Here is a 16,381-nt window from a genome sequence, read left to right as displayed (position 1 = left end):
AAGAATCATGTTTTCATATGGAAAATCGAATGACCAATATTCAAAAAAACTAATATATAGCAATATAGGGAATATATTCGTTATTTAGAATATTCATCTTTTTTTCCCAATCTGTATGGTCGTTAGCATACTCCTCCCCGACAAGGGAACGCCTGTGGGTTAGAATACACCATCGGATTTGAGTTTTCACGATCTAAGGGAAAACTCTGATCCGATGGTATTTTCTAATCCACAGTCGTTCCCATGGTGACGGGGATGCTTGTCGGGGAGGAGTATGCGAACAACTGTACAGATTGGAAAAAAAATGTGAATATTCTAAATAGCCAACCAATAGGAAAGTTGCCTTATACAGTAAAAAAAAAAAATCGCAATACGCGAATAATTCAATTGCACATTATTCGCGATAAATAGAATAATGACGAATATTCGATTTTGGTATCACTGTAATCGAAAATGAAGAGAATAAGTCAGATTTATATAATAGGAAATGCCATAATAACAAAACCAATAAAACTATGGCAGAAATGTATCTTTTATTTGTAATTTAACCCCATTTGGAGTGTTTTTTTTCCACCTTCCCATAATATACAATAGTAAATGGAGGGATTAGAAAGTACATCTTGTCCCACAAAAAAACAAGCCCTCATAAGGCTATGTGAACGGACAAGTAAAAAAAGGTTATCGGTCTGGAAAGGCAGGGAGTGAAAAAAAATAAAAAAATGGTCGGGTTCTCAAAGGGTTAAAGAAATCTTTTTAAGGGTTAAGCTTCCTTATGTTCTTCATGCTTCCTAATGTAGACACAAGATCCCCCAACACACACAGACAATGCAAAAGTAATACATACAAATATTTAATATTGATACAAAGGTAGCAGAGCTGACTTTGTCATTTGGTGATATCTGAAAGCTGTGGGTTTCCGTAGGACTGTGCAATTTAACCAACCAGATGACGATAACTCAGGGAGTCCTCATCGCCCATAGCCAATTTAGTTTAATGACAACCTCAGCTATGCTATACCATGTCATCCTTTAAAGTCTTTCTTTCTAGTTCCCCACTGCCAGCACAACTCTTCCAGGACACATTCCTTAGTTTTTTTTATGGATCCAAGCTTAGCTGCTCCGCTGCCTTCGGAGCCTCCCAGGCAGGAAGGGGTTACAGGGGACGGGCATAGTGAATGGATCACACAGTGCAGATGAGCTGAGTGTGTTCTCTGTCTATGTCTCACGACAACGCTCAGACTTGGCTCCTTCTCGCTGCAAAAAGGGAATCTCCTTCTACTTCACCCTCTTGGACCCCAGTGCTGGCCACAAGGTAGGGACCATGAATGACCATATGGAAAGTGAACGGGCATTTGTTGACTTGCACTTGACAAATGTAGCAGTGCTGAGTTTGTTGCACATGATAGAGCTGTGTTGTTTTTTTTTTCTAGGACTTTAAAACTATTACAATATCTTGATATGAGATAGATAAGAGATAGATAACAGATAGATAAGAGATAGATAGATATATAGATATGAGATACATAGATGAGAGATAGATAGATAGATAGATAGATAATAGATAGATAATAGATAGATAGATAGATAGATAGATAATAGATAGATAGATAGATAGATATGAGATACATAGATGAGAGATATATAGATAGATAGATAGATAGATAGATATGAGATACATAGATGATAGATAGATAGATAGATAGATAGATAGATAGATAGATAGATAGATAGATAGATAGATAGATGATAGATAGATAATAGTTAGATAGATAGATAGATAGATAGATAGATAGATAGATAGATAGATATGAGATACATAGATGAGAGATAGATAGATAGATAATAGATAGATAGATAATAGATAGATAGATAGATAATAGATAGATAGGAGATAGATAATAGATAGATAGATAGATAATAGATAGATAATAGATAGATAGATAGATAGATAGATAGAGAGATAGATAATTAAGAGTATTCATTGTGAATGTATTGGTAGCTACAGATGTAGCAGAGCTAATCTTACTGACTGAAGAGCACTGCTACATCTGTAGATTATGCATCGAAACTACGTACTGCAAAATAATGAATCTATTGTTAGGTGACACACACAGCTCTGCTACGTCTGTATGAAAGAAGGATATTGCTAGTGAGCAAAGTTGAGTTTGTCAGATAAAGTCGTCGGCTGAGATTAGCACTTTGCTCTGTTCATTGTCGCACAAGATGCTTGATGTACGGCTTTACATAGGACTGCAGGCCAGTCCAGTGCATTACCTGATGGTCATAAAACCGTCCTCTCCGATGTTTTAACACTAACTGTTCCCGGGAAAGCTGGGTGACAACCAATATGGTCTCATTACAGCGGGTTTACCCCCCAGCTTTCCCAGGGTTCTGAGTAACAGAGGAAGACAGACTGTATCGATGAACCATAGATGGCATAGAGCTGGGTGGGAAGCTACGGGGGGCATGAGGATAGTCACTCAACTTTCCCAGGAACTGATAACATCATTGAATTGTAGAATACTCCACATAAAGAAGATAAGATTTCTGGTAATTCCATCAGATGGGTTTCATGTCCTAGATTTTTTTTTGTCCGACGCCCCACCGGGATGACTAGAAATACTACCTCTAAACCACAGCAAACTCTGTAGCGAGCCGGACAACTGTCCTGCAGAATCTCTAGTATTCATCTGTGGTTTTCTGCATCAATAAAACCTCTGCAACCCTCGTGCCCCCCATAGTGCCCCATACCCCTTCAACGCACACCTCAAACTCCTTTCCCAGCCTTGACATAGACTTCAATGATGCCTTTATGCTCAAAATAGGTAACTCGGCTCTGCTACATCAACCTAAGTGAGAGAGGGACTTATGGCATGCAGTGCTGGGGATGCACTGGAGATTATAATGCGACAGTCGTGGATGTAGAAGGAGGGTGTCAGGTTTATCCAGAAACCGGTAATATCTTGAGACCTGTGAAATATGCCGCTTGGATCGGAGCAGCCTCATTGTTCCAACCAAACAATAACGAGTTTATAAGAGGTTACAATGTGTCGCTGCCAAGGAAACAAAAACAATCACTTGCTGCAAGGAATCAATACATTGTAACACAGAAGAGTAGAGGGGGGGGGGGGGGGCTATAGATGTGGACTAGCACCGAACCAAGGAGTCCACCAAGTAAGAAGAGTAGAGGGGGGGGGGCTATAGATGTGAACTAGCACTGAACCAATGAGTCCACCAAGTAAGAAGAGTAGAGGGGGGGCTATGGATGTGAACTAGCACCGAACCAAGGAGTCCAACAAGTAAGAAGAGTAGAGGGGGGGGGGCTATAGATGTGAACTAGCACCGAACCAATGAGTCCACCAAGTAAGAAGAGTAGAGGGGGGGAGGGCTATAGATGTGAACTAGCACTGAACCAATGAGTCCACCAAGTAAGAAGAGTAGAGGGGGGGGGGCTATAGATGTGAACTAGCACCGAACCAATGAGTCCACCAAGTAAGAAGAGTAAGGGGGGGCTATAGATGTGAACTAGCACCGAACCAAGGAGTCCACCAAGTAAGAAGAGTAGAGGGGGGGGGCTATAGATGTGAACTAGCACCGAACCAATGAGTCCACCAAGTAAGAAGAGTAGGGGGGGGGGGGCTATAGATGTGAACTAGCACCGAACCAAGGAGTCCACCAAGTAAGAAGAGTAGAGGGGGGGGGGCTATAGATGTGAACTAGCACCGAACCAATGAGTCCACCAAGTAAGAAAAGTAGAGGGGGGGGGGCTATAGATGTAAACTAGCACCGAACCAAGGAGTCCACCAAGTAAGAAGAGTAGAGGGGGGGGGCTATAGATGTGAACTAGCACCGAACCAATGAGTCCACCAAGTAAGAAGAGTAGAGGGGGGGGGGGGCTATAGATGTGAACTAGCACCGAACCAATGAGTCCACCAAGTAAGAAAAGTAGAGGGGGGGGGGGCTATAGATGTAAACTAGCACCGAACCAAGGAGTCCACCAAGTAAGAAGAGTAGAGGGGGGGGGCTATAGATGTGAACTAGCACCGAACCAATGAGTCCACCAAGTAAGAAGAGTAGAGGGGGGGGGGGGCTATAGATGTGAACTAGCACCGAACCAATGAGTCCACCAAGTAAGAAGAGTAGAGGGGGGGGGCTATAGATGTGAACTAGCACCGAACCAAGGAGTCCACCAAGTAAGAAGAGTAGAGGGGGGGCTATAGATGTGAACTAGCACCGAACCAAGGAGTCGACCAAGTAAGAAGAGTAGAGGGGGGGGGGCTATAGATGTGAACTAGCACCGAACCAAGGAGTCCACCAAGTAAGAAGAGTAGAGGGGGGGCTATGGATGTGAACTAGCACCGAACCAAGGAGTCCACCAAGTAAGAAGAGTAGAGGGGGGGCTACAAATGTGAACTAGCACCGAAACAAAGAGTCCTCTAAGTAAGAAGAGTAGAGGGGGGGGGGGCAATATATGTGAACTAGCACCGAACCAAGGAGTCCACCAAGTAAGAAGAGTAGAGGGGGGGGGGGGGGCTGTAGATGTGAACTAGCACAAAATCAAGGACTCCACCAAGTAAGAAGAGTAGAGGGGGGGGGGCTATGGATGTGAACTAGCACCAAGCCAAGGATTCCACCAAGTAAGAAAAGTAGAGGGGGGGCTATATATGTGAACTAGCACCGAACCAAGGAGTCCACCAAGTAAGAAGAGTAGGGGGGGAGCTGTAGATGTGAACTAGCACCAAACCAAGGAGTCCTCTAAGTAAGAAGAGTAGAGGGGGGGCTTTAGGTGTGAAGTAGCACCGAGCCACAGAGAACCCTTAGTAAGAAGAGTAGAGGGAGGCTGTGGGTGTGAACTAGCACCGAACCAAGGAGAACCCTAATAAGAAGAGTAGAGGGGGGGCTGTGGATGTGAACTAGCACCGAACCAAGGAGTCCCCTAAGTAAGAAGAGTAGAGGGGGGGCTGTGGATGTGAACTAGCACCGAACCAAGGAGTCCCCTAAGTAAGAAGAGTAGAGGGGGGGCTGTAGATGTTAACTAGCACCGAACCAAGGAGTCCCCTAAGTAAGAAGAGTAGAGGGGGGGCTATAGATGTGAACTATTACCGAACCAAGGAGTCCCCTAAGTAAGAAGAGTAGAGGGGGGGGCTATAGATGTGAACTATTACCGAACCAAGGAGTCCCCTAAGAAGAGTAGAAGGGGGACTGTATATGTTAACTAGCGCCAAACCAAGGAGTCCCCTAAGTAAGAAGAGTAGAGGAGGGGCTATAGATGTGAACTAGCACCAAACCAAGGAGTCCCCTAAGTAACCTAAGTAAGAAGAGTAGAAGGGGGGCTGTATATGTTAACTAGCGCCAAACCAAGGAGTCCCGTAAGTAAGAAGAGTTGGGGAGGGGCTATAGATGTGAACTAGCACCAAACCAAAGAGAACCCTAAGTACTTTAGGAAGAGTAGAAGGGGGGCTGTAGATGTGAACTGGCCTCTATTAGGGAGGGTCATAGGGGCCCTGAAGATACAGAGAACAGCGTTACTAGATGTACATGAAGGAGCACTGTCACCTTGTAGATAAAGTGAGGCTGCCGACCCCAGGGACTGGGACTACTCCAGCTGAGGGCTGCTGTCAATGTGGATATAATTCAGGCTAATTTTCTGGCATAAATTATTGTCAATGTGTCTGGTCACATTGTCCCCGCGCTACGCTCCACTTACAGTGACAAGAACAGAGAGGAAAGGATAAAAGTGGAAAACTTTCACAAAACTGAGTTTGCTTACAATTTGCCAAATTTTGTACTTAAAAAAAAACTGCAGTACAGACCATGTAAATGATTCAGTTTGCATGATGCATCCTGCTATGTTCCTGAGTTGATGCCTGTGTAATGCTTCACAGCTGCACTCACTATTCTGCTGGTGGAGTCACTGTGTACATTACATTACTTATCCTGTACTGATCCTGAGTTACATCCTATATTATACTCCAGAGCTGCACTCACTTTTCTGCTGGTGCAGTCACTGTGTACACACATTACTTATCCTGTACTGATCCTGAGTTACATCCTGTATTATACTCCAGAGCTGCACTCGGTATTCTGCTGGTGCAGTCCCTGTGTACATACATTACTTATCCTGTACTGATCCTGAGTTACATGCTGTATTATACTCCAGAGCTGCACTCACTATTCTGCTGGTGCAGTCACTGTGTACATACATTACTTATCCTGTACTGATCCTGAGTTACATGCTGTATTATACTCCAGAGCTGCACTCACTATTCTGCTGGTGCAGTCACTGTGTACATACAATACTTATCCTGTACTGATCCTGAGTTACATGCTGTATTATACTCCAGAGCTGCACTCACTATTCTGCTGGTGCAGTCACTGTGTACATACATTACTTATCCTGTACTGATCCTGAGTTACATCCTGTATTATACTCCAGAGCTGCACTCACTATTCTGCTGGTGCAGTCACTGTGTATATACATTACTTATCCTGTAATGATCCTGAGTTACATCCTGTATTATACTCCAGAGCTGCACTCACTATTCTGCTGGTGCAGTCACTGTGTACATACATTACTTATCCTGTACTGATCCTGAGTTACATCCTGTATTATACTCCAGAGCTGCACTCACTATTCTGCTGGTGCAGTCACTGTGTACATTACATTACTTATCCTGTACTGATCCTGAGTTACATCCTGTATTATACTCCAGAGCTGCACTCACTATTCTGCTGGTGCAGTCACTGTGCACATACATTACATTACTTATCCTGTACTGATCCTGAGTTACATCCTGTATTATACTCCAGAGCTGCACTCGCTATTCTGCTGGTGGAGTCACTGTGTACATACATTACTTATCCTGTACTGATCCTGAGTTACATCCTGTATTATACTCCAGAGCTGCACTCACTATTCTGCTGGTGCAGTCACTGTGTACATACATTACTTATCCTGTACTGATCCTGAGTTACATCCTGTATTATACTCCAGAGCTGCACTCACTATTCTGCTGGTGCAGTCACTGTGTACATACATTACTTATCCTGTACTGATCCTGAGTTACATCCTGTATTATACCCCAGAGCTGCACTCACTATTCTGCTGGTACAGTCACTGTGTATATACATTACTTATCCTGTACTGATCCTGAGTTACATCCTGTATTATACCCCAGAGCTACACTCACTATTCTGCTGGTGCAGTCACTGTGTACATACATTACTTATCCTGTACTGACCCTGAATTACATCCTGTATTATACTCCAGAGCTGCACTCACTATTCTGCTGGTGCAGTCACTGTGTACATACATTACTTATCCTGTACTGATCCTGAGTTACATCCTGTATTATACTCCAGAGCTGCACTCACTATTCTGCTGGTGCAGTCACTGTGCACATACATTACTTATCCTGTACTGATCCTGAGTTACATCCTGTATTATACTCCAGAGCTGCACTCACTATTCTGCTGGTGCAGTCACTGTGTACATACATTACTTATCCTGTACTGACCCTGAGTTACATCCTGTATTATACTCCAGAGCTGCACTCACTATTCTGCTGGTGGAGTCACTGTGTACATACATTACATTACTTATCCTGTACTGACCCTGAGTTACATCCTGTATTATACTCCAGAGCTGCACTCACTATTCTGCTGGTGGAGTCACTGTGTACATACATTACATTACTTATCCTGTACTGACCCTGAGTTACATCCTGTATTATACTCCAGAGCTGCACTCACTATTCTGCTGGTGGAGTCACTGTGCACATACATTACTTATCCTGTACTGATCCTGAGTTACATCCTGTATTATACTCTACCTGTCGGAGTGCATCACCCTGCAGAGCCGGCATCTTCTACAGTCAGGTGATCCCGCTTTGTCTACGGGGCAGATACATTTCTGCGCTTCCCTGATTATTGGGTCTTTGAGGAACGTGAGATCTCATGGATACAGTTGAGCTCTGCTTCATCTGTAAATGCACCTCCTGCTTCTTCAGGGGTTTGGTAACTTTCCATCTGGGTTTTGTGTAGGCTGAATTCTGTACATGTTACGTGGTTATGTTCTTATCAGTTCGATTGTTTCTTACCGATCCATGTAATCCTGTGACGGGCGCGTCGTCAGGCCGCGTATCATTAACCAGCCCGACTCAGAAAGGGGCGACGTTCCCTGCTCCAGGTTTAGTTATATTAAAGGCAATCCCGAAATATAACCTTATGACTGTAATTAGTGTCGAGCGAATCGAAGTCTCCAAAGTGGACTTTGATCCCAATTTTAGAAAAAATTTGATTCGCCACAAAGTCGAATTTCCTTGTGATTCATGGTAACTAATACATTTTTGTGAAAATGGTGGCTCAAAATTTAAAAAAATTATACTCGCCTCATTCACTTGCTTGTGGAGGGGTTGCCCTCTCTCGTCTTAAATGAAGAAAACCTACCAAAGGACCTGCGGCGAGCGTGAGGACCTCACCACGTGATCTGGCTGGCCGCACGCGGTGACGTCTTCAGTGACGGGTTGAGTATACGTTTGTGGCAGCCTGTATTCTGCTTATGGGACAGCGGACCCAGGGTGTAGTAAACTATTCACTGCCTGCAGCGGCCACTAGTGGAGATAGGGGGTACTGCATGCTGGCATGAAGGTAGTTCCTTGCAGCGACCTCCCATGCACATTATAAGGCCGCAGACCTAATATTTCTCACATTTGTTTACACTAGGGGGCTGTTGTGAAACCTACAACTCCTAGCATCCCCCTTGTTCTCAGAAGTGAATGGAGCATGCTGGAGGTTGTAGTTTCACAACAGCTGGAGAGCTGGAGGTCGCTGACCGCTGGTCTAGACTGAATACCATTGTATCAAACCCTCAGCTGTGGGAAGTATTAGGTCTATGCATGTTTCAGCTTTTAGTTGCAAGCAAGAATGTCTCCATCCACTGACAGCAAGCAGATATATTGGAAATAATGAAACTGAAGCATAAAATTATTATTACAGCATTGCAGAACTTTTCCTTCTATGAGGATTATAGGGTTTCTCTGAGATTTTGATGTTGACGGCCTCTCCTCAAGACAGGTAATTAATATCAGATCGGCGGCGGGGGGTGTTGATTCGCCGAGAATCCGAATTTCCTCGCATTTCGTTGTAAAAAATCGATTTTCCCTGAAATGGTGGTAAAAAAAAATCATACTCACCTCATCCATTTGAGCGCGAAGAGGCCGCTGCCGCCATCTTGTTTGAAGATCTTCCTCGAAATCTCGTACGCGGTGACGTATGATGCGCTGGATCTTCAAGCAAGATGGCCGCAGCGGCCGCTTCACGCTCAGATGGATGAGGTGAGTTCAATTGAGTTTTTTTCTTAAATTGCGCCACTAAAATGGTTTAATAAGGATCACGGATGCCGCGATCAGCGATGACCGCGGCATCTGAGGGGTACAATGATGGGGAGGCGGCACGAATCGCCATTCCCTGTCATTGCACCCGCTATTTACAAAGTAATTCAGCACGAAGCGTGTTTTTTTGTAAAGTTCGGCGAAGCGGCCGAATCGAATTTTAGAGAACGTCGCTCATCTCTAGAGATGATCATTTGGTAACTTACGGCGATGTCGGAATCAGTTCCCTACAGAGCTGACGGCACAGTGTCACAGGGATTGTCTCCATGCAGCAGAGCCGAATGGGTAAAGCTGATGATATACATAGAAGAAAAGGGGCCACGCTGCAAAGATGGGCCCGTCTCCACGACCCGTGGACTAGACCCTCACCCCCTGGTTTGCTAACAATTTGGCTTCTTCGGAGAGGGGAGTTGTCCACCGCCTATCAGAAAAGTCGAAGGGACCGACCCGGACTGGTCCTTGTCTCAACGGCCCCCATAGCAGTTACATAGCCTTCATCTATGAGCACGTCTACAGCCACGGTGATCATGGATGATCTATATGTCGGTAGAGATGTAGCAGAGCTGCATTTTGACATTGATCTGTTCCTAGATGATGAAGGTGAGTAGGTTCACGCACAGTCCACTGTGATATCGTAATGGTAATGTTACCCTGACCAGATGACAAACTCCACACTTCTGCGCTGAACCCTGCTATCTCTGTGCCTCCCCTGTACATGGGAGAGCGGTGACAATATATCTGCTGGTATTTCTCATATTTTCTCATGAGTAACAATCCACATGATGGAGTCATTATCTCTGCGGTCCATTATAGATAATTACGTGGAGTAAAGTGCTGCCATTTACACAGGAAAAGGCAGAGCCCCCCCCCCCCCCATGTCACTGCAAACCACGCAGATCCTCCAATAACTACAACACACATCATCCTCACCTCACCAAAATATTCCTATAAAACTCCTATAGCTTCACTGTGACGGGAGAACAACCAGGAGAACTCCAATATATGGCATCTGCGGGTAGATAGATACCACAATGGAAAAGATGGCAGCACAAAGCAGAAAAGGAAAAATCAGAGGTGCAAGCCTAAAGGGGCCACAGCCCGAAAATACAATAATAAAGGCAGGCAGCACTCTCAAATAGAAAAATCTAAAAAGTGTTTATTCGCCCATGTAGGAAGCGCGATGTTTCGGCTCTATACTGGAGCCAGCAACAAGTGGTGGTGAGTATGCCATATGTATACACAAAGTGCAAGGGCATCAACTAAACAATAAATACACATTAAAGTTCTTACCTAGTGCAGGAGATGACATACGGTACATAAATGTGAGGGTAAATTGTGATTACCATACATCAGGGGCGGCCAACCTTACATGCAAAAAACGTATGACTATCAGGAGCCACAAGCTATACATTTACACAGTCACCGTAGTTTTCACCCTACAAGATGCACCTAAGAAAAATAAGATACAAAAATATTTTAAATCTGATCTGAGGTCTGCAAAAAATATTTTTTTTCTTATTGTTTATTAGCAGAGAAAAAAATAAAAATATATTTTTCATCAGACCTCAGATCAGACTCCTAAATCAAATCCCCAAATAAGATCCCCAAATCAGATCCTCATCTGACCTACAATAAGATCTCCAAACCTCATCAGACTTCCAAATCAGACCCCCAGAATAAGACCCCCAATGCTTGGATCAGACAACACAAATCAGACTCCCAGTGTCCGACCCTCAGTGCTCAGATCCCCCCCTTCTCAGATCTGACCCCCCCATGCTCACACCTGACCAACCCATGCTCAAACAAGACCCCCATGCTCACACCTGACCAACCCATGCTCCAATCTGAACCCTCATGCTCAGATCTTCCCCCTCATGCTCAGACCCCCATTGCTCAGATCTGGACCCCCCCCCCAATGCTCAGATCAGACCCACATTCTCAGTTCTATAATTTAAAAAAATCTTTTCCCTCCCCTGATCAGGCACTGGGCTCCTGCTCGGTCGGGCACCTGCTACTCTGCAGGTCCGACACGCTCTCCACTGTGACCTGATGAGCGCAACGTCAGGTCATGGTGCGTGTCTCCACGTACTACGTTATTACCCTGTGTGCATCAGGACGTAGTGGAGAGTGAGCTGGAGCTGCAAAGTAATAACAGTTCCCGATCAGGAAAAGAGATCTGAGCCTCGGGAGGAGAGTGCTTCCTGGCTTCACAGCTAGAATCTCACCTGAAGAAGCAAAGAGCCACAGGATGGCCACCCCTGCCATACATGATTACAAATAAGTATATAAAATATCCATAGTGCTATAATTCATAAAACAGTTCATCATCAGCAATAATTGGAATGATAATTACCATCTGCGCGTCACATGTGGGCATAGTGAGTATACTTCTTGTTGTCTAAGTATACTCCCTATGCACACAGGTGACGCGCAGATGGTATTTATCATTCCAATTATTGCTGATGATGAACTTTTTTATGAATTATAGCACTATGTCGACAGGACTTTGCTTTCCGTCTTGCATAACGGGACCCAGAAGGATCCCATTTTTGATTCCCATAGACTTAGGGGCAGAGAGCAAACGTAAAGGCTTCCGTTTTTCATTACGTCATAATACAAGTCTATGGGCAGAAGAACGGATCCGTCCTTCCTTCTTATGGATTCCGTTATTTTCCGTTATAACCATGTTATAACAGAAAGCCATAACGGAATCCCTAACGCTAGTGTGAACCCACCCTGACGTCTGCGTGCATTTCGTTTTTTACGGAACATCTGGCCCCTAATGGAACGGTACTATCCTTGTCCGTTATGCGGACAATAAGGGTTCATGCACACGAACGTATTATCTTTCCGTATCCGTTCCATTTTTTGTGTGGACCGTATACAGAACTATTCATTTCAATGGGTCAGAAAAAAAAAAAAAACGGAAGGTGCTCTGTGTGCATTCCATTTCTGCATGTCCATATTTCCGCTCTGCGAAAAAATAAAACATGTCCTATTATTGTCCACATTACGGACAAGGATAAAACTGTTCTATTAGGGGCCAGCTGTTCCGTTCCGCAAAATACAGAATGCACATGGATGTCACTCGTATTTTTTGTGGATCCATTTTTTGCGGACCACAAAATACATACGGTCGTGTGCTTGAGGCCTGACTCTGCTATTTCAGCGATACCGTATTTGAGGGCATTGGGGAGCACAGCGGGCACAGTATTGGGGGCAGCAGCAGGATAATAATGTTGGGGCACTGGGAGGAGGATGAAAAAGTGAGGAAGGTGAGATATCTGTGCGACAAACTGCAGAAATGAGATGGAGAAGACCACATAGAACGTCTACATCACAGGATGTAACAGATTTGTGCTGCTGTATTCTCCTGTACTTGTAGCACTGTATGTAATGTCCCTCCACGTACAGCATCTCACCCCTCACATTTTAGCAAATATTTTATTATATCTTTTCCTGGGACAACACTGAAGATCTGACACTTTGATACAATGTACAGTAGTCCGTGTATGGCTTGTATAATGGTGTATATTTGGTGTACCCTCAAAATAACTCATCACACAGCCATTAATGTCTAAACCACTGGCAACAAAAGTGAGTACACCCCTAGGTGAGAATCGCCATATTGTGCCCAATTAGCTATGTTCCATCCCCGGTATCATGTGACTTGTTAGTGTTACAAGGTCTCAGGTGTGAATGGAGAGCAGGTGTGGTAAATTTGGTGTTATCGCTCTCCCACTCTCTCATACTGGTCACTGGAAGTCCAACATGGCTCCTCATGGCAAAGAACTCTCCGAGGATCTGAAAAAAAAGAATAGTTGCTCTACATAAAGATGGCCGAGGCTATAAGAACATTGCCAACACCCTGAAATAGAGCTGCAGTGCGGTGGCCAAGACCATATAGCGGTTTGACAAGACAGGATCTGCAGTGACCAGGATGCCGGTTTAATAGTCTATAGTTTGTTTGTGACGACAATTGCAGCGTGCACAGTGTACTGTCACAGGGTCTTCAAAGATGTTATAACTTACGCCCCAGTTTAGGAATGCCAGAGTGGTGTAATGTCTCTGTATGGTAGTGGTGGTGTCAATGGTGTCTCCTACCTGGGTACGGCTGGACTCCTGGATCCTGGCTCACTTGCAATAAATTGAGGGTAGTGATAGTGGGAGTAATAGAGGAATTTGCAGAAGAAATTGAGATTCATACTTTTGTTGAAGTTCAAACTTGTCTTTACTGATTGTAACTTTCATCCAAGCAAGATACAGCTTTAGTCTTAGGTCCCAGCAGGTATCGGCAATGGTTGGCAGGAATTTATCTTCTGCACTATCATGTACCTGGAGCTTGCGGGAAAAGACGTCTGCTTTGTAGCTCTATACTGTGGCAGGAATTTGGCTTCTGCGCTCTCTATCTTCTGCCGCCTGGTGACTGACTAGCTGAGGAGGACTATGGCTTCTCCTGGGTCTCTGGACTTTACTCACAGTTAACTTCTCAGGGTATGGTTTCTTCCTGGAACTGGAGTTTGTCTGTAACTTTCTGCTTTGTGTCATCCAGCTGAGCGGCAGAGCTCAGACTGGGAATTTGATCAAATCTCAGCACGAGACTTGGTCCTTGCTGTCTTCCCTATGCAGGGAGGGCTAGAACTGAATCTAAAAGTTTTTTTCCTCCCTTGCCGCAGGATGTGGGAACCTCCACTTCTCTTCAGCAGGGGGGCAGAACAGAACAGGATCATTCCACTCTGAACGGCCATAACATTAAAACTATCCCTACCAATGATGCTGCCACCTGCTGGTCAACCTGGAACATTACAAGGAAAAAGTTACCTTTAACATGGTTTTATGCACATTTGTGAATGACATAAGCAAAATCATATGTGATGACAATGTAAAGGCTCTTAACAGATATTAGCGGGGTAGAGGAGTGTAGTAAAACAACTCTGGGGTGTTACATTCCCCCTTACTTTGAATCAAGCAGTCCTCGGCTTATGCTTGGGATAAGAGGAATGAGCTCTGGGGTACCCAAATTAATACAAAGGGTGCCTAAAATACACATATGACATAAATAGACTAAGATATAACGGCTACCCTGAGGTTCCTGCCTGCATGAGTAGAGTGTCCTAACTAACAGTTTACCTCTCGGTATAACCAGTGAACCAAAGGTCTGCACTAAGCAATCACTACTGACTGACTTTGAAGTGTCCTGAGCTCTGTAAACACCAAAGGAAGCATGGGGGTGACTTTACTCTGTAGTCCCACCATTGTGTAATGAAATACTGGCAAATGGAAGGGTGGCTTTATACTGTATCCCCTTCCCTGCACCAAAGTCAAAATATAGGGATTACAGCACGATCACTATGGTGACTATGGGTATCTAAAATGGCTCTAAGGTTGAGGTACCATACATTAGGCAAAGGCACAGAAGGGGAGGTATTAGCGCCTTCATGCACTTCTGGCAGTCACAGGAGGAGTAACAATATATCAGCAAAACTTTGTGGCACTCTGCCGTCTGTTTGCTGCTGGAAGTCGGGTTCCCACCCCGTATTATAATAAATATAGAAACTCCAGAAACTGAGTTGCAAGAAAAGTATTTTTTTTTTTGGTATTGCAGCTGTGTACAATGTGACGTTTCGGCCACACATTGGCCTTCATCAGACTACAGCAAAAGAAAAAAACTAAATAAATAATGTAATCAAATATTACATACAAAATATACATTTAAATATACCATGTCAAATGAAAAGAATGAAAAATGGAAAGAATAGAAAAAAAGAGAGAAAAAAACGAAAAACAAACCCCAGAAAAGCATGATACATGATAAATGGGATCCAGAGGGTTCTGTAATCATATCCACATGTCAATCAATATTCAGACATAAGTCATAGATCCAGGCGTATCGGTCGGGTCCCATAGTGGAGTCATGTTAAGGGACATACTGTCCAGATGAAGGGAGGTCCATAACGTACATAAATAATCCATGAATACCAGCAGCAACATTACACGAGCATTGTCATATCCAAACATTATCATTATACTGTCATTTAGTCACCGGCTGAGCTAAAGGTCAACATATCCATATTAATGGAACATAGATGTATGGAACAGGCAGGACAGGATCCATGAGTAGGCAAAAGGCATGAGTAGATTAGTATGCAGCCTAGCTGCTATTAGTATATAGCATAGGTATACCCTCTGATATATAGATCTAGGTGGCTGGTGGTCTCCACAAGGTCTTCCCTATACACTATGCTATAATCTAATAGCAGCTAGGCTGCATACAAATCTACTCATCCCTCAACGTCACATTGAACACAGCCCTAATACCAATTTAAAAAATCATTTTCTAGTCACAGGAGGAGGGCATAGTAATCCCATGAAACTTCTGGAAGACACTCCAGGGTGGGAGTTTAGTAGTCCCATTACCAATCCTGGCACATATAACAAACAGGAAAGAAGGAGTACCTTATTCCCCTAGCCGTTCCCCTTGTTGGACCTGCCTGGGACTTACCACTTGGTCCTACCTGGATACCCGGGATAGATGACTCCAGATGTAGGCCATTAGTATTACCGTAAGCGTCCGCAGAGGCAGTCCGTGTAAAGAGAAACAGAGCTGTAAATCAGGGCACACAGAAGTAAGGTGCTACCGAACTAGCTAAAGGCAAAAGTTAGTGCAGTTTCACAATAAATGCATAAAGGTCACATTGCGGCATCTGGAAAAGAGTCCATAAAATGGGCACGAGTACTTGAACGTTGCTCAACCTGTAAACATTTAAGCAAAATTAGTGCAAGATTAGAACAGTATAAGTCACAAAGATACACGTTTGAGTCCTTTCTTTGGGTTCAAGCTTGTAACGTTGCATAACATGTAACAAGTAGGGGGGAAAAAACTAAAATCTAAAATCATTTGTAATCTAACATGAGGTATGGCTTGGCTGATAGATGGAGTCCATGAAGTCCAGGCACAAAAAGGTTAGATGCAAAAGGCCAAAATGTAAA

General features: G+C 44.0%; 1 protein-coding gene across 1 annotated transcript in view; it reads left to right on the top strand.

Annotated features, from left to right (window-relative positions):
* The first annotated feature begins 1,205 nt into the window (after window positions 1-1,205).
* LOC122926717 (chemokine-like receptor 1) overlaps window positions 1,206-16,381 on the top strand; it is a 182,911-nt gene continuing 167,735 nt past the window's right edge. Inside the window, exon 1 of the mRNA XM_044278188.1 lies at window positions 1,206-1,311. The gene's annotated coding sequence lies outside the window, so the exon portion shown is untranslated. The remainder of the gene's footprint in view (window positions 1,312-16,381) is intronic.

This window comes from Bufo gargarizans, chromosome 2 (assembly GCF_014858855.1).
Source record: "Bufo gargarizans isolate SCDJY-AF-19 chromosome 2, ASM1485885v1, whole genome shotgun sequence".
In the NCBI taxonomy this organism is placed as follows: Eukaryota; Metazoa; Chordata; class Amphibia; order Anura; family Bufonidae; genus Bufo; species Bufo gargarizans.
The sequence above is the reverse complement of the archived record's forward strand: the minus strand, read 5'-3'. Positions and strand labels throughout refer to the sequence as shown.